Raw genomic sequence first — 26,908 nt, forward strand, 5'->3', positions numbered from 1 at the left:
AGTTACAGGGGTATGGGGAGTCTTGTGAGGCAGGCCAACTTGGTGGACATGAGAGAGTACAGCAAGTTCAATGATGGTTTCTGTTACATCTTAACATGTATAAACATGTTGTCTAAATACTCCTGGGCCATGCCGCTGAAAACCAACTCTAGAGGGGCCTGTGACAGGCGCTTTCCAAAATATAAGAGGGTCGGTCTCCTAAAAAGCTACAAAGGACAAGGGAAAAGAATTTCTTAATGGACCTTCCAAAATTTTCTCAAACGTCAGAATATTGAACATTTTGTTACGACCAGCGATGTGAAGGCTAGTGTGGTAGGTGGGCCTGGTAGAGCTGCACTGTCCACACACGCTAAACACGTTTGACAGAGATGAAGATTTTCTGCTCATCAACGATAAAATCGAGGCTATATGGACCTGTACCGTTCCCCGAGGGTACTAGAGTAACATTGATCAGCTCATGCTTGAAATGAAGCACGCTGTGGACAAAACCAAGCTAACTAGTGTAGGTTTTAAATACAACCCCATTGGCCCGTCTGTAAGGATTGTTGGGGATAACCGGCTTGTTATGCACATGCATGACCGTCTGGCGAGGGTGTTGGGTTTCAAATCAGGTGTCAGAAGTGTAAAACCACCGTACCCCATCGATATGACGGGTGGGTTTAACACCATGTTTATATATATAGATATCATAGAACATCAGTTAATAGGCGACATCTATGCACTGCTTTTGCATCCTGTGCCCTTCAAAGGCGCGGATGGCGAATTCGTCACAGTTTTGTATGACAAGCCCCTTTACGTGCCGGTGAGCATTGATCATTTTAACACCATCACTATTGATATAAAGTCAGATCAAAACGAACACATTTCATTTGCATTTGGTAAGGTCATCGTCAAGCTGCACTTCAGACCTGTGAAAGCGACAAGCATCTAAAACTGTCATCACTGACTGTCATCAAGAGCTACGGGGATCTTTTTTTGTACACAAGCTACTACAAACGATAGGCTGGGTACGGATTACCAGGATTTTTGGGACTGCCAGTCCAGTATGGTGCTGGTATAGGGGGTATTTCCAGAGCACTATTTAGAAAAGCCGTACCTTTTCTGAAACGCGGGCGGGTTTGAAATAGCTAAGCCACATATGGCATCGGCAGCTAAAAACATTGCCAAAGACAGACATCTCATAAAAGCTGCAGACTGGCCAAGAAGAGGACCGTGACACGACTCCATCGACAAGACAAGAAACGAGACATATTTTAAATATGGCTTTTGTTCACGGCGGGTCTGCAGAATGCACAAAGTCGGAGCTGGACATATTTCAATTAACACCTACCCAAACAAGCATCAAGAAAAGCTTTTACATAGAAGTTCCACCCCTCACAGCCCTAACATAAAATGCACCTCTGAAACTCTTCATCGCCAGCAATGGAGAACATTATTTAGATTTAAACAACACGCTACTCTATTTGACCTGTAAAATAATGGATATAAATGGCGGAGACATTGATGCGGCAGGCCGAGTGAGCCAAGTGAATTACCCCATCGCATCCATCTTCAGCCAGGTTAACATCACCGTGGGAGACCCACTGATCAGCCAGAGCAACAACTGCTATCCTTACAGGGCCTTTATAGAGTCTGTCCTGAACTACAGTGAAGAGATGCTGAAGACGCAGTATTCAACCGGTCTCTTTTACAAAGACACAGCCGGGCAACATGAGTCCACAGTTTTGGATGGACCCAATCGGGGGGAAATCTGGAGCTCCTGGATCATATTCACACAGACCTGTTTTTTCAGGACAAACTACTGTTGAACGGCCTTGACCTGAAACTCACACGAAACAGAGATGCTTTCTGCTTAATGAACAACCTCGGAGAACACAAACTGAGCATACTCTCGGCATCTTTGTTTGTGAAAAGAGTCCGAGTGTCACCGGCGGTCAGACTCGGACATGCCGAAGTGTTGCTGACGGCCAACGCTAAATACCCCATAGACCGTGCACAGATGAAAGTCTTCAGTCTGCCTGCCAGGAGCCATGTGTGTAACCAAAAAAACCTCTTTCTCGGGCAGTAGCCCAAAATAGTAATTTTGGGCTTTGTGGACAACACAGCATTCAGCGGGAGCTTTACACAAAACACCTTCAATTTTAAACACAATACCGTTAACTTTTTAGCTCTCTACGCGGACTGTGAACAAATCCCCACAAAACCGTTTCAACCCGACTTCCGGAATGAATATTGTGTCCGTGAATATTTTAATCTGGTGGAAACAGCTGGGAAGCGTCTGAAAGACAACCCTCTTTTGGTGGACCGCGAGGAATATGTGCGCGGTTACACTTTTTTTCACTTTCAGCCTCAGTCCCGACGATGTGTGCACAGGTCATTATTCACTTATTAAAACGGGTAACCAGAGAGTTGAAATATGTTTTGTGCAACCACTACACATTACAGTTAACATGATTGTGTACACTCTGTTCGACAATGTGATAGAACTTGATATGATACACGAAGTCATTTATGACTTCAGCTAAAAAACCTGGAGCCCCACACCCTTCACAAAAAGATGAACACCAAACCCTCGGGTCTCTAACCTGAGACTGCTACACCAGAGACAGTTTTCTGGGTGTGTTCCCCAGCGATGCACTGCCGCTCGAGAGACTGAAGCAGCGGCCTCTAAGTTTAATAGTTAATACTCACCCTCACGACCTCCCCGGCGAAAACTGGCTTGCTATTTACCTGCCAAATGACAGCGGAGCAGACTTTTTCGACTCCTACGGCTTTTCGCCCGGCTCTTTTTGATTTCTTAAACAGAAATGCTAAATCTATATTCTATAACAACAGACAGTTGCAAGATACTTTTGCAGTGACCTGCGGACAACATTGTGTCTTTTTTCTATACCATGGATGTAAAGGCTTATTTTTTAGACACATTTTAGAACTTTATTCTACGAATGCAATCCAGAATGATACCATGGTTGAAATGTTTCTAAAAAACCGACAGCGTCTAAGACGCACAAATTGTAAATACGACGTTTACATTGGCATTATTAATTTTTCACTTGGGTGTATGGAGGATTGTCAGCTGTCACTGACAGTAGACCCCCCCCCTCTTAGGCTGCGCACACGATCTTTTACATTTTTATAGAGAAATGGAGGCTGTACAGTATGCGTTACAATATAAACATTTATATTGATTTAAATCGCGTTTTGATTTAAATCGCAAACGCGTGTTTAATTATATGTGTTTTTTTAATCATAATCAGACAACTGCAACATAAATTGATACAGTATCTTTGTCTTCTAAGTATCTTAATAAACTTTCAGCATAGCTTTCTCCCCGTTTAGATTTATTTTTCTTGGGATTTTGAGATCCAACGTGGAAAGATTAGATTGTAATCGTTTTTATTTTTTAAATATGTTTTAGAAAAGTGTAATCTATACTAAAAAGCTGTACACCACCTGCTATATAGATACATATTGTAATACTTTCTGGTTTGGATAGGACGGACACAAGAACTCAGACTTGCGGAGTTATTTTTCTTCTCCGTCACCACCTGCTAGCCCGGCTCTCCTGCGCCCCCGCCCACCAACAGTGCGAGCCAACATACCGCCCGCGCGCCCGAGAGAGAGAGAGAGAAGAGAGAGAGAGTAAGACCCAGGGGTGCAGAAGCAGGGAACTATTTACAAGGAAAACGGATACCTCCCCAGACCGTACGCCCACTTCACTGTGGGACAGCCGCACTGGTCAGCGGCCTTCCTAAACCCCGCCCTGACCACTTTCACTCCTGTCCTGCTCTTCCCCGCGCACCCCAGCCGGGCGCTCTTCGGCCTCTGCCCGGGGATAATGTATATTTTGATATTTAGATGAATGGAAAGGAGCACTTTAATGTTCTGTACGGCTAATATTAAAGCCAATACTTTAATATTCTTTTCTGTATGTTTAACAATAGTGGGTACTGGCCTAATTCGGCCCTGCAACCGTTGTTAGGTGTTAATGTGTTGTTGTTAAGTGTGAATTTATACCTGTTTCCCTGAGGTCTGGCTTTTTTTCTGGAAAACCATAACTCTGGTCTTGTCCAGATTGACTGTCAGCACCCAGGTCTGACAGTGCTGCTACAGCAGTGCCAAGTTCTGCCGCAGCCTCTGTTCTGTGGGCAACAGCAGGACCAGGTCGTCTGCAAAGAGCAGGAACTCGATTTCTGTAATTAATGCAGATCAGTAAATCAAGGAACAAAACAATTATTGCGCCTGGCTCCTCTATGGGCTTTGACGTGCTAATGCATTGGTTTCACAGTCCAGGTGTGGCAAGCCTCTAATGTCTCCCGACTTCGAAGAGAGAGGTGAAACAGCCCTACATACGCGATTCTTTTAATACAGTCTTTGCTGTGCTCTTGAGGATCCTTGTGATATTTTGAGCTCTGGTTGAATGATAAGTGTCGCAGTTTAAATCATTTTCGTAGTTAGAAATTATGAAACGCTCTGTTAAAAGCAAGGGAGTTTTTATGTCCATTACAGTAAAAGAAAATGCCTGACAAAGTAGGGCTTGGACAGATTCCAAGTGCATTTTTGCAATTTACGTTGCATTGTGCATTGTGCTGCTGTAATACAGTTTAAAATAATTAAAAGTCTAAACAGTATCAGCTTTATTTATGGGTTGCAATTTAAAAAAAGTCAAAAACCGCACTCAAAATGCAATTTAGAGCTTTCTGGCAAGAGGAGACACCCAAATTAATAATGTAACATGCCACTGTTTGTGCATGAATAAGGTTATACTGCTATTTCCTTAGATACGCGATTTTTTTTTAATCCCTGGCGGAACCGGGCATCCATAAGAATCAAGTAATAGGTTTATTCCATGCTGAAAAAAAGAAGAAAGAAAACACATTCCATATGAATCAGCGCTTTTATATAGCACCTTTAAAGGTGGCTTCTCAAAACGCTTTACAGGATAAAAACAACAATAACAACAACAACAATATTGTATTTCATTGCACTTTGACAGATCGTCCTTAAGTCAATTGTTGACTCTTCTCTCTTTACTACTTGTATGGAGTGACTGAGCTCCGCTCTGTACCACACAATGATCCCCCCAGAGTCTCTGCCCCGAGTGATTTGGGGTTTTTTGACAGAGGGCAAAAAACTCTCTCTCTCGCTCTCCCACCCACCCCTATCTCTCGCTTACCCTTCCCCCTGTGTATTGTCTGTTTAGGGCAAGCAAGAGAGAGAGAGAGAGGGGTGGGCGAGCGAGAGAGAGAGTTTTTTGCCCTCTGTCAAATAACCCCAAATCACACCTTGCTAATACATTTGCGGTCTTTTCAAAGTATGTGCTGTCCCTTGACAAAACAAGGCTCGCCAGATAATGTGAATCAAAACCTGTTTTTCTAGCTTTTAAAGTCGTGCGATGTGTAAGCAGGAACACATCATTATATCTTACATATGAAAAATACATAATATAGCTCCCAAACAAACGCAAACGTGTTTTTAATAAAATGCTTTTATTCACTCATAATCTGACAATTTCAGGAAGACTAAGGAAGGACTAAGGAAATTGTCATTTGTTGTTGAAGCTCTGTGAGCTCGGTGACTTTGAGACCACTTGTTATCCCAAGTTGTTTGAATCGCCACAATTCAAATAGAGAAAAAAGAGCTGACTGACAAGATTTAAGATGTGGCTGTCAATGTTGGATTAAAAAAAACACATTGCCTGACGTTAGTTGCACTGCTTGAAAAATAATTTTATTTCGAGAGACTGGATAAGTAATTCAAGTGTTTTTTTAACTTCCTGAAAAACAATTAATAATTTAACAATATGAAGGTGTTTTAAAGGTGATATATAAAATCAAGGCTTTAACTTGCTTTAACTCCGCAAGTCTGAGTTTTTGTGTCCGTCCTATCCAAACCCGAAAGTATTACAATATGTATCTTTATAGCAGGTGGTGTACAGCTTTTTAGTATAGATTACACTTTTCTAAAATGTATTTAAAAAATAAAAACGATTACAATCTAATCTTTCCACGTTTGATCCCAAGATCCCAAGAAAAATAAATCTAAACGGGGAGAAAGCTATGCTGTAAGTTTATTAAGATACTTAGAAGACAAAGATATCAATTTATGTTGCATTTGTCTGATTGTGAATCAAAAAACACATATATTTAAACACGCGTTTGCGATTTAAATCAAAACGCAATTTAAATCAATATAAATGTTTATATTGTAACACATAGGTGACTATTCATTGTTATTAAAATGACTTAAATTCGATCATGTTGTGATATTTAGAAATATAAATTTGTTTGGTGCTAGTGAAGTTTTATTTAATCTCTGACCCAGGGAAAAGTTTTATTTTTTCAAAGAAATGTTTGTTTAAAAAAAGAAGTCATGGCTCCGGGTGGATTCGAACACCCAATGTGTGATGTACAAGTCAGGAACCTAACCCACAGCGCCACTGGCAAGGTCGCATGAGGAGTGTTGAGAAAGCCCTACAGAAACAGTATCAACAGACATTGTACAGCATGTACTATTCTTGTGTTGCGGTACATGAACATAATTATATCGTTATTAATTTCTTTAGATACGCGATTCCATATTATATTCCCTTTTAATCAAATTCTAAAAGTATGCTTGTTGACTCCGGTATCACGTTAGTTAAAGACTTCGATGCTTAAATGTTTAGGGAGAAATGGAATACTGGTGTGTATTTTTTCTTTAAAGTACCGAGACCAGCCCTATACTGTATGTTTATGTTCCAAAATTAATATCGTTTATGGCCTTCACACGTGTTACAGTATGCTCCTATTCTTTTTATGCTCAACTACTAAGATTTCCCTTCAGTGGTAAAATTCCATATAAATATTCAATATTAAAACGGGCACAGTAAAGACATTTAAATCTTTCTACGACTGACCAACGCACCACGAGTGCCCCTGTCTGTCAACCAATCACGTACCGCGGTATTTTGCATCATTATGCGTCACGATGCGAGAGGCCGTAGCCAATTACCTCCAGTACGTGTCTGTGCCGCGCACTTTGAATGGCTGCATCTGTAGTCATGCAGAAATTAGTTAAACTGATGCAGACATTTCCAAAGAAAGTGTACTACTGTGATAATTTGAGCTACAGTATATGCATATAATTATATCATTATTAATTTCTTTAGACACACGATTCCATATTATATTTATATAATATTTATTCCATATTATATAGCCAGCAGCCATATCACTGGCAACCCACTAAAGTTAAGCAGGTGTGAGCCTGGTCAGTACCTGGATGGGAGACCTTCCTGGGAAAAACTAAGGTTGCTGCCGGAAGGGGTGTTAGTAGGGCCAGCAGGGGGCGCTCACCCTGTTGTCTGTGTGGGTCCTAATTTCCCAGTATAGTGATGAGGACACTATACTGTAAACAGGCGCCATCCTTCGGATGAGACGTTAAACCGAGGTCCTGACTCTATGTGGTCATTAAAAATCCCAGGCGTTTCTCGAAAAGAGTAGGGGTGTAACCCCGGCGTCCTGGCCAAATTTCCCATTGGCCCTTTCCAATCATGGCCTCCTAATAATCCCCATCTATGAATTGGCTTCATTACTCTGCTCTCCTCCCCACTGATAGCTGATGTGTGGTAAGCATTCTGGCGCACTATGGCTGCCATCGCATCATCCAGGTGGATACTGCACATTGGTGGTGGTGGAGGGGAGTCCCCATTACCTGTAAAGCACTTTGAGTGGAGTGTCCAGAAAAGCGCTATATAAATGTAAGCAAGTATTATGATATTTCCTATGAATCAAATTTTAAACAGTATGCTTTTTTTAATGCAATAATGAGTGTAAGTAGTCACAGAAAAGGTTATGTAGAGGCAATGCTTGTTAATAAGACAGAATTAAGCGTTGCTGTGCTTTCCTAAATGAGGCCCCATCTCTATCTCTCTTCATCTCTGTGGTGCAGCCACAGAGAAGCTATTCATGCAGGCTGATTTAAGGTGTTTTCTTTTGATAAGAAACAACTCCCAAATGGGGATGCACTTAGCTAAGCCTGGCCATCATGATCAATGGTCATCCCTGGCACCTATCTGTCTAGGGAGTGCCAGAATGACATCTGGACTGCATTCCTAAGTGTCAGGAGTAAGTGACTCATCTCTCACCTTGATCAACCAATCAGGGACTGGCAGGGCGTGGTAACACCACGTGGGTCTCCCATGCCCGCCAAACTCTCAACCAATCAGCATACATCTGTATCTTGGTCAAAAAGGTAGCACAAGCTTAGGTCGGGGCTCTCCTTGGCCATTCTCGCACACCCTCAGAGACAATCACATGACCACCAGTGTTGTCTGCACTGGGACTTGGACTTTGTTCTAAGCACTAGGCCGAGGATCCCGTACGTACTCAGTTCTAATTCTGCAATGACCAACGTGAATGCTCCGCTTGATCAACGGCAGCCTACAGTTGGACCCTCGTCGACAACCTGAATAGCTTATTCAGAAGCAGCGCTGGACCGGGAACGAAACAGTTTTCTTCCCGTGCAAAAGAGTGACTTGCGAGGACCCGCGGTGCATAGAGACTTTCTACTAGTCAGCCAGACTACTGGTAGACCCCTGGGAGCAACGACTGCACTGCGCACCGCAGTTAGATTCCTCCGCCCGTCCTACTCTGAGCTCCACCTCGACTGGAACAGAGGTTGCAACAGAGCCTGTCAGCTGGTTTGGTGTTCGTGCCGGGAAATCCAAATCCATACATAGTGGATAAGTAAACCCCATGTTCTACATTGCGTCTCAAGAATTTAATTATTACCTCAACACAAGTTGTTATCAATTTAATTCATGAGTAATGTATTTATCTCCGAGTCTAGTGTAACAGTGGGTAATAACACTGATTAGCGATTTGGTATAGCCTAACAGTATATTGAAGTATATTCTCTGTGGTGTATCTCTTTGTGTTTGCATCTCTTCGAGATTATATACCTTGTATCGATAACCCTCACAGTAAGGTCTGCTGCCTGTATCCAGGCAGACTGGTATATGTTTGGTGCACAATTTATGTTTAATAAATGTATCTCGTGTATTGAATCCATGTGTGTGCGTTGTTAGTTGTTCTGACGATTGATTTTCTAAAAGCCATAACGAACTACCTCGTGATTACTGCTACAATTAATAATTGTCTCAGTAAAATCACAAAACCCCTACAGTAAATGTATAATAAACTTAATAAAGTCAGAAGGAGCACGTAAAAACTTTTCCAAAATAACCACAGTATGCAACCGAATGAAAGACTTTGATGCCTAAAATGTTTATGAGGAAAGTGGAATACTGATGTGTATATGTGTATTTTTCTGCTCGAAATCTCGGGCATGCACGAGCAAATCGTCCAAGTACACAACGCACTTGCTCCGGGGAACCGACGCCAGAACTCGCTCCATCATCCACTCAAACGTCGCCGGGGCATTACACAGTCCGAAAGGCATGACTGTGAACTGTCAGAGTCCTTGGCCGATGGAGTAGGCTGTCTTCAGGTGAGTCTCGGGGGCGAGCGCAACCTGCCAGTAACCACAGCGGAGATCAAGCGAGCTGAACCAGGTCGACCCGGAAATGTAGTCCAGTGCATCATCCATCTGGGGCAGCAGATAGGAGTCTTTCCGGGTGACCTCGTTCAACTTCTTGTAGTCCACACAAAACCTCCATGAGCCGTCCTTCTTCCAAACTAAAATGACCGGGGAAGACCACGGACTCGCGGAGGGCTCAATCACTCCTGCTGCTGCCATCTCCCGAACCTTCTCTTCTGCAGCCACCTGCTTGACGTAGGCCATCCGCCGGGGCGGAATGTGAATGGACCGCGCATCCCCTTGTGTTGATCCTGTGCTGTGTGAGAGCCTTGCGGGTGCAGTCCTCATCCCTCGCTGGGAACAGATCCTCGCTCTCGGCAAGGAGAGACCACAGGCGCCGTTGCTGGTCTCAAGTGAGGCCCTCGCTGCTATGCCGTAGCAGCTCCCCCACAGCACGCCTTATCTCGCTGTTGCACTTGGCCCCCGCATTCCCCCCAGCGGCCGCCCTGTCAACAGGCGCCCAGGAGCTGTTGCTGGAGCTGACTGGAGCTGACTCCTGACTGGAGCTGACTCCTGCCGCCCAGGAGTCAGCTCCAGCACACTCGCCCCGACGCCCGCTGCTGCCGCCTCAGCTTCCCGCTCTGGTCAGCCCGTGTGCCCCGGACACCTACCGCACTGCCTGTCATAAGATAGATTCTTGTTCTCCCTGTCCCACCAACTCTCGCTGACCCAAGTCAAGGAAACCACCCACCTGCTGTAACCAGTCCTACCCCAGGATAAAGTCCTTGCAGATAGGGCAAGGTAGAAGGGGAGTTTTACCTTTGCAACCCCAAACTGCACGGTGTGCGCCAGCTTGCCGAGGACCTCTGCGCACTGCCCCATCACCATCCTCAGGCGCAGGCTGGTGGTTTCCCATCCTGGGGGTCCGGCTGCCTCAGTGCCTAGCAGGATACCAGGCCGCAGCAGGGTGACGGTCGAACCGGTGTCAACAAGGGCCTGGAAGGGTCTGCCCTTGATGAGGCAGGGAAGAAACAAACCCCGGCTGTGGCCAACCCTTCCCATGGCAGCAGAGAGGGTGAAGCACTACTTCTGGCTCTCCAGAGTGGGGGTAGCGTCGTTCAAGGGTGGCCTTCCCCCCTTTAGGCCAACCCAATCCCGTTTCATGACGGCCTCCTTTGTCCCCGGGCTCCGGCGCCCGGCACTCCTGGGCGATGTGCCCCCTCTCCCCACAGCAGTGGCAAATGACCCGCCATCGTCGCTCCCCCGGCATCGCCGTGCTGGCCATCTCCTCCTCCCCATCTGATTCCCTGTGTGTCACCTCTGCTGCCCGGCAGGGAGCGCCCCTCCGTTGGTGCCAACCGGTCTCCTCGAATACGGCATGAGCCTGCTCAGACAGAGCCAGCCAGCATCACGTGGCGCTGCACCTCAGTCGGCACAATGGCCTGGAGGAACGCCTGGACCTCCTCTGGGAGAATGGGGTAACCCTGGCGGACTAAGAAGACCACGTCTGCAGTGACAGGACCCAGTGGCTCTCCCGCTAACCTCACCCGCAGCAGTCCCGGCGCCTCCCCTCTCCCACCGAAACGTCTCCGGAGGGCCGACACCAACCTCGCGTAGTTGTACCGCTGGTCCCCGGGTACATCCAGCAACGCCTGGCAGGCCTTCCCCTCCAGGACCGCAGCGAGATGGCCCGCCATCTCCACCTGAGACCAGCCGTTTGCCCAGGCCGCCATTTGGAACTGGGCCTCAAACATTTGCCATGTGACCTTCCCATTATATCGGCTCGGTCGCACTGTCACAGGCTGATGCAGGGGTGGCGGGCTTACTCTGTTGGTCTGTCGTCTCCTTCCTGCCACACGGCCTGAGGCGACCTGGGAAAGGGCCCCTCTTCCTCCAGGTAGGTCGCCGTTGGGTAGCCCTGATGAGGGCTGTGGCCATTGGTGGTGCTAAGGGGTCGTCCCAGCCCCTTACGGCTGCTGTTCGCCCCTAAAAGGCGCTTTAGAGGCTCACTCGGCTGCTGGGGGAACCGACGCTTCTCAGAGTCCAACATCAACGGCCGTTCACTCGCTTCTGACCCGCTTCTCCCGCTTCTGACACCAATGTAATGAATTCGGGTTCGGTGAAGACGGACACAGAGACTCAGACTTGTGGAGTTAAACATGGCGCTTTATTTCTTTCTTGAAATATTTCTTTCTTCTCACCTGCCAGCCAGCACACAAGAGACACAAGACAGCCCGCCAGAGAGAGAGAGCGAGAAAGTGAGCCAGAGAGAGAGAGAGAGAGCGAGCCAGAGAGAGAGAGAGAGAGAAAGAGAGAGAGTAACATCCAGGGGTGAGGAACCAGGGAACTATTTACACGGAAAATGGGTGATCTCCCCAGACTGTACGCCCATTTCACTGTGGGACAGTGGTCAGCGGCCTTCCTAAACCCCGACCTGACCACTTCCACTCCTGACCTGCCCCTCACCGCGTACCCCAGCCAGGCGCTCTTTGGCCGCAGCGCTGGGCGAATGTGCTACAATATATTCAGTTTAACTATTTTAATAATAATAATTCCTTACAGTTATATTGGCATCCACCTGGATGGGGATTATTAGGAAGCCATGATGGGTAAAGGCCAATAGGAAATTTAGCCAGAATGCCATGGTAGCATCCTTACTCTTTTCGAGAAACATCCTTGGATTTTTAATGATCACAGATAGTCAGGACCTCAGTTTTACATTTCATCCAAAGGACAGCTCTATCCCCATCACTATACTGGGTCATTAGGACCCACAGAGACCACAGGGTGCATGCCCCCACTAACACCTCTTCCAGCAGCAAACTTAGCTTTCCAAGGAGGTCTTTCATCCTGGTACTGGCCAGGTTCACACTTGCGTGCTTCAGTGGGAGGCCATTTGCGAGTTTCAGGGTGATGTAGCTGCTGGCATGTAATGTTGTCATCTTGTTTTAATCCACAGACATTCAGTGTGTACATCATGACAAGAAATCATATCCTATGTCAGAAATAGTGCTGTCTATTGATGATCATGCTTATTTGCTGAATACTGGGATGCTGAAAAATCTCCCACTGACCTCATACTGGAATGGGATGAACCAGCAATATATAATTTATTGCATTATGTGAAAAAATGAAATATCTTGTCACAAGCTAAGGCTGGACTGGAACCCCTGCCTGATTGTGCCAAAGGTCTGTCTGAAGACAGAACAAAAGAGCCAAGAATGTCCAGGAGAAAGTGACTTTGTGAAAAGAAACTTGTAACCCTAATGTCTGTTCCAGATGTTTATCTGCTATAAACTGGAATAATTTGTACAGCAATAGCAACCATTACTAAATCATTTATTCTAAAAATCAAGAGGTAATAACAGCACCTCTGATATCATGGAAAATGAAAATTAAAATATCAAAGAGGGTATATTGAACTGTGCAGGATCTAGATCAGTTTTTGTTCTATATTGTCATCATCCACAGATTTTAAATCTGTTACACACCATTTCTTGAATGGTGATAGAATGCTGTATTCTCTGACCGCAGTGTAAACCCAACTATATTATCATTATACACTCTACAGTGAACCAGCATTTTAGTATTCAAACATACAAGCCATTTTACTTTTGTGACTAATGATTTATTTCAGAAGTACACACATATACTGGATACATGCAAAAATTGAGCCAATGCATTACACATACTGAGCAATCACCATTCACCATTTTGGGTTTCACTTCCTGGTGTAGGACCCAGTGAAACAGAACCTCTGAACTACTGTAGGTTGTCTTTATAGGCCTCTGCATATAATCAGTGATCCAGGGAGAGTGATACCATAGCATAGGTGTGCTTATTTCACATTTTCTATAAAACTGAACTGTTGAATATTAAGTGTGATTTTCATTCTGACAGAAATAACTAAGTCTATGCTGTAATGTATTCATAATGCTAAGCCTTTTGATTCATGTGTTTGTAATATCATCGATTTATATGCACATTTCTTAATTGGTAGAGTATTTTTAAGTGTAAGGAACTTAGAGTAAAGAAGGACTTTCTCTCTAGCCATAGGTATAGAATTTTATTTTTTCCCTGAATATTTTTGAGTGTAAATATTTCACTACATTGTTTTTCTGCATATTTAAGTTTTGGGGATTGGAAATCAATAAACACCATTACACTCAGGTGCTACTGCCTGCTTCACAAACATTTCAATGAATAGAATTAATTAGCGTGACCAGCTGATCGCGCTAGCGCATCCAGCTCTACTCACTGGATAGAAGCCATCAGTTCTGGAGGAGCTGAGGAGGAAAAGCCAAGGCTGTAGGGCTGGTGTGACGCGAAAGGCGAAGAGAAGGAGATGTAAACCCTATCTTATTTCAATCATTATGAAAAATGTGAGGTCCTAAGCAAATAGGATGGATGAGCTGGGAGCATTGGTGAGGAGTCAGAGAGAGTATAGAGAATGCAGTATCATGTGTTTCACTGAGACATGGCTGCAGAAACTTATTCTGGACTCGAATGTTACCATCGGCGGCTTTCAGACGGTGTGGGCGGACAGAAACATCACCAAAGAGCAGTAAGAGGAAAGGAGGGCAGCTCGCGGTGCTAGTTAACAAAAGATGGTGTAATCCTGGACATATTCATGTTAAGGAGCACTTCTGTAGCCCGGACATTGAACTGATTGCCATCGGACTGCGTCCAAACTATCAGCCGCGGGAGTTTACATGCGCCATCTTTGTTGTTGTTTACATTCCGCCTACGGCAAATGCAGAGCCAGCATGTGACATTATACACACTGTCACAGCCAGGCTACAAACACAACACCCTAGCGCTTTCATGGCTATTTCAGGGGACTTTAATCACGTCTCTATTTCCACCACTTTGCTTACTTTCCACCAGTTTGTTAAAGTGCCCGACCAGAGAAAACAAAACACTGGACTTATTATATGCAAATGCTTAGGACACATATAGTTCCACAGCCCTCCACCCCCTTGGCAGATCACATCACAACCTTGTCCTGCTTACACCACTATACAAGCCTATTGTCCAGTGCCAACCTGCGACTGTGAGGACTGTGAGGAGATGGTCTCAGGAGGCTATGGAGGATCTACGTGGTGCTTTGGAGGCTACCAACTCAGATGAGCTGTGCAAGCCACATGGGGACGACATAGACAACATGATGGACTGTGGCACTGACTACATTAACTTCTGCGTAGACAACACCATTCCTACCAAAGATGTACACTGTTTTCCCAATCACAAACCCTGGATCACCAGCGACATGAAGGCTCTTCTGAATGACAAGAGCCTTTACTGTACAGAGGGAATTAAAGCAGAAGTTAATAATAATAATAATAAACTTTATTTTATATAGCGCCTTTAAAGATGGCTTCTCAAAGCGCTTTACAGGATGACAATAACAATGAATAAGGAGAATACACAAGATAAGACACAATTACAATATATAGGGGAGACCGTGGATGGTGGTACTAAGAAGAGCAGAGGGATGAAGAATGGAACCAGTTAAGTAAAGGCTTTTCTGAAGAAGAGGGTTTTGAGTCTGGATTTGAAGGAGTTTAGAGAGGGTGACTCTCTGATATCCTTGGGCAAAGAGTTCCAGATTTTGGGGGCATAACAGGAGAAGGCCCTGTCACCCATACAATGTAGATGGGCTTGGGGGACAGTAAGGAGGGCAGAATTTGAAGAGCGGAGGTTGTGAGGTGGGGAGTAGGGTGATAATAGTTCAGACAGGTACTGAAGTGCCAAGCCATGCAGAGCCTTATAGGTGAGCATGAGGATTTTGACCGGAAGCCAGTGCAAGGACTCCAGGACAGGAGTAATGTGAACACTTGCACTAGACCTGGTCAGGATTCTGGCTGCTGAATTTTGGACATACTGCAGTTTGCTCAGAGTAGAGTTTGAAACCCCTGCGAGTAGAGCATTACAGTAGTCAATTCGAGAGAACACAAATGTGTTGATCAGCTTTTCAGCCAGTAGTCTTGCGATATTTCTAAGGTGAAAAAAAGATGTTTTGACAGTATGCTGCACATGTGGGTCGAATGTTAAGCCAGAATCGAATATAACCCCAAGGTTTTTCAATTTTGATTGAAGCTCAAGTACAGAGCCATCTACAGAAAGGGTTACAGACTGGCTTTACGAAGTTGATGGGGGGTACCAATAAGCATGACTTCAGTCTTGTTGCAGTCGAGATGAAGGAAGTTTTGAGTCATCCAAATTTTTATGTCAGAGATGCAATTAGATAGAATAGAGACAGCCACGTCAGTGTCAGGTTTGGTATGGATGTATATTTGAGTATCGTCAGAGTAAAAATGAAAGCTGAGGCCATGTGATCTTAAAAGCTGACCAAGAGGGAACATGTAAATGCTGAAGAGCAAGGGGCCCAGTATTGAGCCCTGAAGGACACCAGACTTAACAAGACCAATTTCAGACCTGTACCCATTAAGAGAGACAAAGTGACAGCGATCAGTGAGGTAAGATTTGAACCATTTGAGGGCAGTGCCAGAAACTCCAAACACAGTCTCAAGACGAGAGAGTAAGATGTTATGGTCAACAGTGTCAAAAGCAGCACTGAGATCAAGAAGGATGAGTATAGAAAGAGAACCAGAATCAGAAGCTATTAGAAGATCGTTGGTGACTTTGACCAGGGCCGTTTCTGTGCTGTGAAGTTGACGGAAGCCAGATTGGAGGGGTTCAAAAAGGTTGTTTGTCATGAGGTGGTTATGTAACTGAAGTGTGACAGCACGTTCCAGAATTTTAGAAAGAAAGGGTAAGTTGGAGATGGGGCAAAAATTGTTAAGATTGTCGAGAGCCATGTTAGGCTTTTTTGGCACAGGGGTAATGGCAGCAGTTTTGAGGACCGTTGGTACAACGCCAATGCATTGGGACAGAGAGAAGAGAAACAGGATTGGAATAAAGTGGTGGGAATGGGATCTAAGATAGATGTGGTGGGTTTCATGCGTGTAACTAGTTTGTTGATGGATGCTGAGTCAAGAAGAGAGAAGCTGGAGAGAAGGGAACCAGAGAATTTGGATGAGGAGGGAGGAGGTATGGGAATGATATGCGTAGTGGAGAGAATGTGATGCCGGATGTTGTCAATTTTAGAACTAAAGAAATCTAAGAATGTGTTGCAAAGTTGTGATGAGGCAGGTAATGTGGTAGGGCAGTTTGGCTTGAGCAGTCTGTTGATGGTGGAGAAAAGATGTCTGGGGTAGTTTTGTTGATTTTCAATGATGTGAGAGAAGTAGGTGGATCTAGCAGACTCTATGGTAACCTTATAATCAGATAAGTAATCTCTCCAAGCCTGGTAATGTACATTTAGGCTGGAAAGATGCCACCTACGCTCAAGTTTGCGAGAGGCTGCCTTCATGGATCGCAGATGGTCATTGTACCAGGGGGCAGGGTGAGAGAAAGAGATGGTTCGAGTTTTTAAAGGAGCAAAGGTGTCAAGGGTAGATAAAAGAGCACTGTCAAGTAGCTGTATTTTGTCCTCTAGAAGGTCAGAGGAAGAGAAACAGGATAAGGAGGACAGAACAGAATTTGCAAACCCCGGGTGATCAATTGATTTCCAGTTGCGGAAATTTACAGAGCGTGGGGAGGAGGTGTTAGAAACATGTAATTCCAGATTGAAGAGAATGGCTAAGTGGTCAGAGAGGCCTAGATCAAGGGGAGAGCAGTAGGAGACAAAGGAGTCATTTGCAATAATTAGATCTTAGGTGTGTCCTTTGTTATGTGTAGGGATACAAACAAACTGAGTAAGGTCAAAGCATCCCAAAAGAGAAAGGAAGTCTTTAACCAGACTGGAAAAGGTTGAATCAATGTGTATATTAAAGTCCCCTAGAATAAGGATCCTTTTAAACTTAAGGCATAAGAATGAGAGAAAATCAGCAAACTCACCTAAGAAGGCTCCACTGGGTTTGGGTGGTCTATAAACTGTGGCAATAATAGTAGATTGGGGGATAGAAACATTTAAAACAAGACACTCAAAAGAAGAGGGAGGAGGTTTAGTAATAGGACTTAGACAGTAAAAAAGGTTGTAAATAACAATAATGCCCCCGCCTCTGTCTGAAAGACGCGGAAGGTCAAACAAACCATATCCAGGAGGAACTAGTTGGTTGAACAGGAGTCCATCGTTTTGTTTGTGCCAGGTTTCAGTTAAGCACAGAAGGTCCAGTTTTTTTTCTTTGATGATGTCACATAAAAGAAGAGCCTTGTTGTTAATGGAGCAGGTGTTGAGTAGCGCTGATCTGGTCAGTCTCGGGGATTCAGGGGGAAGCGGAGTGCGATCCAGGTGCGGTAGTGAGAGGAGATTTTTGAGGTCGGCGCCGGTACGTGATGGACTTACAGTCGTGCGCCAAAAGGCAGGGATAGAGACTCCACTGGCAGACGAACGAAAAAAGCGGCGTCCTGTGCTGCGATGGATGTAGCGACTCGGTTGTAAAATCCCAGTAAAACGGCAATAATCGAATGTGTCTTTCACCAGGAAGTAGCTTTGTTTTAGTTGAAGAAGTTGCAGTGCAGTGTATCTCAGAGACATGATCGATGAATCAAGACGGGAAGGAAATCCAGAGAAGGCGGTAGCAAGTGGTGAAGGTCTTCAGTTGAGCAAATTCACGATGCAAGTGGAAGCCGCATTTGTGAATTTGTAACGTGGAGCAGATAACGCGAAGCGGATGAAAATAGATAAATGAGAAATCAGTGTCACCGAGAAAAGAAAGGAAAAAAAACCATAAATAAGTAGATAAAAATGAAAAACTGGTGAGAGGAGCGGCAGCCAAACACGCCAGCGTTCCCTCTCGACCCAAACCGGAATCTGGTTAAGAGAGAGCAAGAGGAAGGTAGAGGACAAGCCACAAAGAAATAGGGTGAGGGATGTATGGAGCAGCATGAGAGAGATGGCTTCAAACAGGCTGGGGGTGTAACAGAGGGGAACCTGGAGATGGCCAACGAGCTGAACCAGTTTTTAACAGTTCAGGTGGGTAGCTGCATCAGCATGCATAGGCTGCAAAGGAACAAGTAAAAGGTTTATTCCATGCTGAAAAAAAAAAAATGAAAACACAACATTTCAGCCATGGAGCCTTCTTCAGGTGTGCAACAGGGATGAAACCTGAAGAAGGCTCCACTGCCAAAACTTGTTTTCTTTCTTCTTTTTTTCAGCATGGAATAAACCTATTACTTGTTCCTTTGCAGTTTTTAACAGGTTTGATTCAGGACCCTCTGTGGCTCACCACCCATCCCCCCCAGCCACATGCTCCCCAAGCCCTCGCAGCTGCGAATGCCAACACCTCCTCCATCCCCTCACAATCATGGCCACCTACAGCTACAACCCCCAACAGCTACTCACCCCCCCCCCATCCCCCGCAGCTGCCACTCTCCAAGACCTCCGCCATTAACACCTGCAGCACAGGGCTGACCCAGGATACACTGGAAGGATTATATTTCCCAGCTGGCTTGGTAATACCTGGGAGTCCCCAGGAGGAGGAACTGCACCTGGATAAAGGGAAGTCTGGTCTACTCTGTACAACTTCTTACCACCGTGACCTTCACCGGGAGTAAGTGGAAAGTTGATGATGATTAAAAATTGCCCTTTTAAGAGTGGATGCATGTCTGTGTAAGTGTGTGCCCTGTAATGGACTGGCATCCCATCCAGAGTGTACACCACCTCGCACCCATTGCTTGCCCTAAACTGGATGTAGCAGTTAGAAAATGGATAGATAGTGAGTTTGATTAAAAGAAATTAATCCGTCTTATTAATGAGTGGAAGTTCTTCACCTGAACTTTTATTCAAATTTAACTTTTGAATACTCTTGAGGTAGGAAATGTGCTAGTCCTCTCAAAGTTAAATTTGATACATTTTCACATATAATGCTGTCCTGTTTTCTTCAGGGCCATAATGCATATACAGTAAAGTTAAAAACATGCAAGCCTTCTTATAACAAATTGTATAAGTCATACATGTACAAAAACACAATCAAATTATCGCTAAAGCCACTTATATTTGTATGCATGATTTAACAAGAAAATAAATTACTCAGATGTTATAATATCCATGTTTCAATTAATCTTTTAAACTGTGTAACAAAAACACATTACCATTATTTTATAATAAACAGAGCAATATGTATACTCCTGTTTGCAGTAATTTGAGTGAGCAATCAAAGAGCAGAGACAGATGCAGAATCATCAGTGATTGTATTTCAGCTTCTAAAACGTTTTAAAATATTTATTCAATTTGTCCTGGAAATGACCAAACTTGAAAGATTATTTAATTTATTTAATTTGATTTTAGATGTCATGGACTTGTTTCTGTTTCATGGACTCTTGAAGCATAGGTTTTATAATGACTACTGAACATTACAAATGTTATGATTTCTAAAGGTTGTTGATTTTCTACCTCATATTGAAATAAAAAAGGAGATTCTTTTTTATATTGATAATTAAAATCAAATGAAAAACTAGCTTTAATACAGTTTGTAATTAACTGTCATCCAGGATCTCCACATCTTTTGCAGCTTTGATGTAAAACTGGAGTACACAAACAGCTTATGTCTAAAGATTATTCTTTCCATCCTTGAGTGCAAAGCAGTTGTGTCGTATATATATATTGTTGAAATAAGAGTTCCAAACTCGGGTCCTAGTTTAAATGAGAGTGGTGTGCTTTATTACAGATGTAGCCATTCAAAACAGGCGGGTTATACCACGTTAAAACGCTGTGCGCTTGTCGCAGTATAACACGGGTTACTGCATGATACCGCAAGTAAGATAATAGTATCCAGAATTTCCGCCAGGTGGAGCTAATAAAGCTCAACCTCTCATGTACAGCGTTTGAGCTGTCGCCATCAAAGTCTTTACCGAAGATATTGCTAATAGTATTAATAATTAATGACCTTGGACAAGCTGTAAAGTCAAAGTATTACCCTGGTCCACATTCTTTGTAACTGTCTTTGCAAACAAAAATACTTTATTTTTTCATTAACAAAAAGTAACACCACAGCATTTCGTTGATCCAATCACGCATTTGTTTCCAATCATGCAAAGTAATTCTTGAGAATCTCCAATTTACCATGCCTTTCACATGCTCATAAAATATATTAATTTAGGAAAATAAACATATTACTGTATGTAAACTGTACTGTATATGGCTGGTCTTGATATTTTAAAGAAAAAATACAAATCGTTTGCCCAGCCTAAGAGGGGGGCTCTACTCTTATTGACAGCTGACACTCCTCCATACACTCAAGTGAAAAATTAATAACGCCAATGTAAACGTCTTATTTACAATTCGTTGATAATAAAAATGTTAAGTTCTCTAAAGCTTTCTCAGTCAAGTATGATAGTTTACCCAGGGAGCAGTGTAAGCATGCGTAGGTATCAAAAGATCAGCTAAACTGGGAAGATGCGACACCGAAGATATTATTAATAACCTTTTAAATCTGAAGGGAGATCTAAAGGGATCCCCACACAATACAGGTTCCTGCTACTGGAGCGATTCAGAGGGAAAGACGGTGAATATTCGTTGTTATTAAAAAATGACTTAGATTCGAACATGTTGTGATATTTAGAAATATAAAAAAGTCAATTAATTGTCCATAATATTGCTATTTTATTTTTTCAAAGAAATGTTTGTTAAAAGAAAATTCATGGCGCTAGCTGGATTTGAACAGCCGACCTCTCACTTATAAGTCAAGCACTTAAACCATCACACCACCTGCACGGTCACATGCTAAGTGGTGAAACAGCCCTACACATATCAATAGACACTGTATGTGTACAGTACATGAATATAATTATATCGTTATTAATTTCTTTAGATACATGATTCCATATTATATTCCCTATTAATCAAATTCTAAAAGTATGCTTGTTTACTCCGGTATCGAGCGTATTTGCAGAAAAGCTTAAAACTACCACTTTTCTCACAGAGTACTGTATACTGTATAAACATCCTGTACAGTAACATGGTCAGAGGGAGCAAGGAGCACGTAAAAACGTTTCAGAAATAACCACATGTAAGACTTTGATGCTTAAAATGTTAGAGAGAAATGGAATACTGGTGTGTATTTTTTCTTTAAAGTACCAACACCAGCCATATACAGTTTACATAATATGTTTATGTTCCAAAATTAATATCGTTTATGACTTTCACATGCGTTATGCTCCTATTCTTTTTATGCTCAGCTACTAAAATTTCCCTTCAGTGGTAAAATTCTATATAAATATTCAATACTAAAATGTGCACAGTAAAGACATTAATTGATTAAATCTTTCCACAACTGACCAACGCACCACAAGTGCCCTTGTCCGTCATTTTGGCCAGCCAATCACGTACCGCGGTATGACGTGTTATGACGTAGGGAAATGCCTGCGGTACGTGTTTGTGCCACGCACTTTGAATGACTGCATCTGTATGTATGCATACAGGAACAGCACCAGTGCAAAAGGACAGCGCAGTTCAGAGTTACTTTCTTCAGTTTATATACCATGATCAAAACAAGTTACAGAGCTGATTACTTCTTTTTTGCTAGACAGAGCTTTAGGCAAAACTTTAGGAAACAGATTAGAACAGAACATTCTCTGAAATTCTAAATATTAAGTGAAATATGGAGTTAGAACAAGCAGTTCTGACAGGGATGCCTGGCAGGGAGCTCAAGAGACTTGAAGAAGTTGACGGTTATCCATAGCACTGCAGCAGCCTCACCAGGAAAGTATGGTTAAATTGTACTGAACTTGACCTATGGTACACATTACAGAAAAAGTAAAAAAAAAAATGGAGCATACAGAATATGCTCACATTACAGAATATACAAAACAAACCAGAATGTACAGTACAGAAAAGATGTATTGCACATTATAAATATATTGCACAAATCCCTAGCATACATTGCACAAAAATCAATTGCAAACAGGAAAACCAGGTGTAAACAGAGAATTCATGTTTAGTCCAAAAACAGGTCAATGTTGTCCCTGCCCAGGCACATAGTGGAGGAATTGTAGAGTCTTATGGCAGAAGGCAAGAATGACCTTCTGTAGTGCTCCCTGTCTCACCGTGGTTGGATCAGCCTATTGCTGAACATGCTCTTCATTCTCACAAGCATGTCATAGAGGGGATAGGAGACGTTGTCCATGATGGACATTAATTTGGACACCTTTCTCCTCTCACCCACTACCTCCAAGGGGTCCAGATCAGACCGAATGACAGAACTTGCTTTTTTGATGAGCTTGTTCAGCCTGTTAGCATCCCCTGTTCTAATCCCAGAGCCCCAGCACAACACCACATAGAAAATGGCACTCACTGCAACCGACTGATAGAACATATGTAGCATCTTACTACACACATTGAAGGACCTCAGTCTCCTCAAGAAGTTGGCTCTGGCCCTGCATGTAGATGGCCTCAGTGTTCTTAGTTCATTCCATTCTATCATCGATGTGAACGCCCAGGTACTTGTATGAGTCCACTATCTCCACGCCACTCCCATGGATGCAGACAGGAGCAGGTTGGACCCTCTTCCTCCTGAAGTTTATCACCAACTCCTTCGTCTTTAACATGTTCAATTGTTCACCACTCCACACCACAAAGCTGTTAATCAGTCCTCTGTTCTCTTCCTCCTGCCCACCCTCAACACATCCCACAAATGCAGAATCATCTGAGAACTTCTGCAGGTGGCATGACTTTGAGTTGTACTGTCTCACAGTCTTGCAAACTGTGGTCTGACCGTCAGATAGTCGGTGATCCATGAGATCATGGAGGTGCCCACATGCATCTCTTCCAGCTTCCTTCCTAGCAATAAGGTGCTGGAGAAGTCGAAAAACATAAACCTCACAGTGCTGCTAGCCCTGTCCAGGTGGGAGTAGGTCCTTTGCAGAATGTAGATGATTGCATCTTCCACACCAACATTGAGCCAGTAGGCGAACTGCTGGGTGTCCAGTGATGAACTAACCAGGGGACTCAGGTGGGCCAAGACCAGCCTCTCCAGTGTCTTCATGACGTGAGAAGTCAGCGCTACCGGTCTATAGTCATTGAGGGTGGTGGGGCACCATTTCTTTGGTACCGGGACCAGGCATCATGATTTCCAGAGCGCAAGATCAAGTGATATTTATTTAGTTGTGCTGGGTGTGAGAAACACTGATAAAAAGAATCTTCTGGTTTACTGTAGATAATTAAGTTTTGGGTTATTGATTAAGAGTGTAAAAAATTTAGGATAGACATAGGATACAACAAGGAAAGAAGAGGAAAGACCACAAAGAGAAGGAACTTGAAACTTGTGCCATGCAAGAATCTCTTCTTCCTAAAAAACGATCCTCCGAAAAAACCTGATGGAAGCTAAATATTTAAACCATGCTATCCTGTGTTTTTAGGGAACTTGGATTTCCTGAGTGATGAAATGTTCTGTCCTGTTTCCGGTTGCGTTTTTAGAATGGGTAGATAGGCTTTCATTTATTTAGTGGCATCCGGGTTTGCAGAGAGAGAGATTTAATAGTAGGTTGTATTCCATTTAGTTTAGAAGGCAGCTTATCATTTACAGTATGTACAGCCTTCTAATAATTCCCATCTATGAATTGGCTTCATCACTCTGTTCTCCTTCTCACTGATAGCTGATGTGTGTTGAGCGTACTGGCATGCTATGGCTACTGTCCCATCATCCAGGTGGGTGCTTGTGACAGAGGAGCCTGTCACGAGGTACAGATAGTATGGAAAATACAACATTTATACACCTTCCATTGAGAGGTTGCTAGATAAGTTCCTGAGGGTGCACACTCAGGGCTTGACTAGTAACTGTTATTACCTAATTTCATATACATTAATGTACATAAACATACCTAATTTCATATACTTAAACACAGGTATGAGTGAGTACTATGGTGTGATGTTAATCACTGTTTGTTTGGTGGAGGAGAGAGAGAGAGAACAGGTAGATAAGGAGGATTTACCTTTATTTGAATAATCAGTTTTGTTTCTTTTTTGGGGGGGAGTTTGTTTTCTGGTGTGGGGGACTGGGAGCACTGTAAATAGACTGCACTTGTTTTGCTTGGGTGCTTTTGTGGTGGAGCCAGTCTGAGATAAAACAGACCTACTTTGGCCTTGCTCAGGCCATTGTGTGACAGTGCTGCACACTGGTAATGGTGGTTGGAAGTCCCTATTATCTGTAAAGTTTTTTGAGTGCAGTGTCCAGAAAAGCACTATATAAGTGTAAGGAATTATTATTATTATTATGGTTTCTGTAGGCATTCTTTAAAAGTCAAACACATGGTAGCATTCTGGGTTTTTCTGGGTGGTCTAGATGTGGGTCTCGGAAAAATCTTGACTGTAAACTTGTACATAGAACAACTTATGTGTTGTATATTTATGTTTGTGTACTATAGTGTGTCATTGTCATTGTTAATACATATTTGTTTAACCAAGTATGCCTAAATTATTGCTCTTTTCACCACAACTGTGGTGAAATATAATTATAATTATTGACGAAGCCACTTGGTCAATTCCTGTTATTCATCATTTTCATAACTCCCCATTTGTAATAACTTGTAAAAAATATTTTGTTAAAAATGCACATGCTAACAATAATATTTGCTTCTTTATAAGGTGGCACAGATTAGCGTTGCTGCCTCACAGTGCTGGGGCCCTTGTTTTCAATTTCTGGGTTGCTATCTGTATGGAGTATGTTTTCCCTCAGTTTATGTGGGTTGCCTCAGAATCCTGGCCAAAATTTCCCATTGGCCGTTACTAATCATGGCCTCTAAATAATCCACATCTATAAATTGGCTTCATTATTCTGTTCTCCTTCCCACTAATAGCTGATGTGTGGTGAGCACTCTGGCTACTGTCACATCATCCAGGTGGATGCTGCACATTGGTGGTAGTGGAGGGGAGTCCCCATTACCTATAAAGCACTTCGAGTGGAGTGTCCCGAAAAACACTATATAAGTGTAAGCGATTAATTAATTACATTAACCATCTAAATATCTCTACTATATATCATGCTGCATATTATTTCATCAGATCTTACTAAGAAAATATGTTAAACGGAGGTCATAACTACCTTTTCATTATGTACCAGATGACATTGTTTGCAGGAGTTAACCCCATTGCACTGGGTAAATTCCACTTAGAGTTCACAAAGATTTTGTTACAAATGGGGGGTTACAAAAATGGTGAAAATCAGGAATTGAGTGAGTGGTTAAGTAAAATAAATAAGGTAAAATATACAACTCCCAACATGATTTCTACAGAATCTACCAAAGTAGTTGTTATAAGAAGAGGCATTCCTTGTTTTCTGGCACAGCTTTGGTGAAATAGTCCAGGCACCCTTGGCTAAACAAATGCTTATAAACAATGACAAGACAAACACTATGCTACAGACAACAACAAACAAGTTAACACGCTAATCACACAGAAAAGCATAGATTGCTCAGTATTGAACTCTTAAGAAATGCCACACAGGCCACAAAAAGATAAGCTACCTTCTTAATTAATGCAATACAACTTGCAGTTTCTCTACAAACCCAGATGCCACAAAATATATGGGAGCCTATCTCCCTATTCTAAGAGGTAACTGAGGTAACAAAAACATGGGAGTCCATGCAAAAAGTGCATAGTGCAGAGGTGCATTGAGCCCTCAGGCATTGCAGTTAGTTGTTAACGATGTGCACTGCTCTTGGTAGTGACAAAAAGGAAGCTGTGGTTGTGGGAGACATATCTAAAGAAACAGGCTACCATAGATCAGAAGATGCAATGCATTCTGAAAGGAAATAGGAAATTGCACGACTGAAAATTTCAGCTGCCCTCAGTTAACAAAAATAATAAGATGATAGCAGAGCTGGTTTAGATAATATTCCTATAGTCTTCTACGTGTTTCACTGTGCAGTTAGTTTAAAAATGCAAAATTAAAGCCATCTGTGAAACCTTTCACCACAGCGGTTCACTGGATAAAAATAATAATATAAACAAAAGGGAACAAAACCAATTCTCAGTGGTCAATGCCCTTTTGTTTTCACACAAAAGGCAATAAAAAATAAACAATAAACATTTAAGATTAGTGACGTTACAGAACCAAACCAAAAATGTCTTTGCATCTTTTTTTGAATCCCCCTTCACCTCTTCTGGTCTTTGAGGATTTGAAGGCCGTGACCCCTTGCAGAGTGAAAAGTGAAAAGGAGTAGCTTTTGTGTGAACAGTAAAATTACATCTGTTTCCAATACCATACTCTAACCAAAAGAGTTATTGTTTCAGCTTAAAAAAGTAAATATCAGCAAACAAATGCATTTTCTTAAAAAAAGGCTTTAGCATATCATAATAATTCATGGTTTTAAAAACTGAAAAAGTTATCTGTTTCCCATTGTATCCTTTTTAAATGAATGAGTAATTCAAAGACCTTTTAAAGTT

Source organism: Atractosteus spatula, chromosome 14 (assembly GCF_055471065.1).
Source record: "Atractosteus spatula isolate fAtrSpa1 chromosome 14, fAtrSpa1.hap1, whole genome shotgun sequence".
Taxonomy (NCBI): Eukaryota; Metazoa; Chordata; class Actinopteri; order Semionotiformes; family Lepisosteidae; genus Atractosteus; species Atractosteus spatula.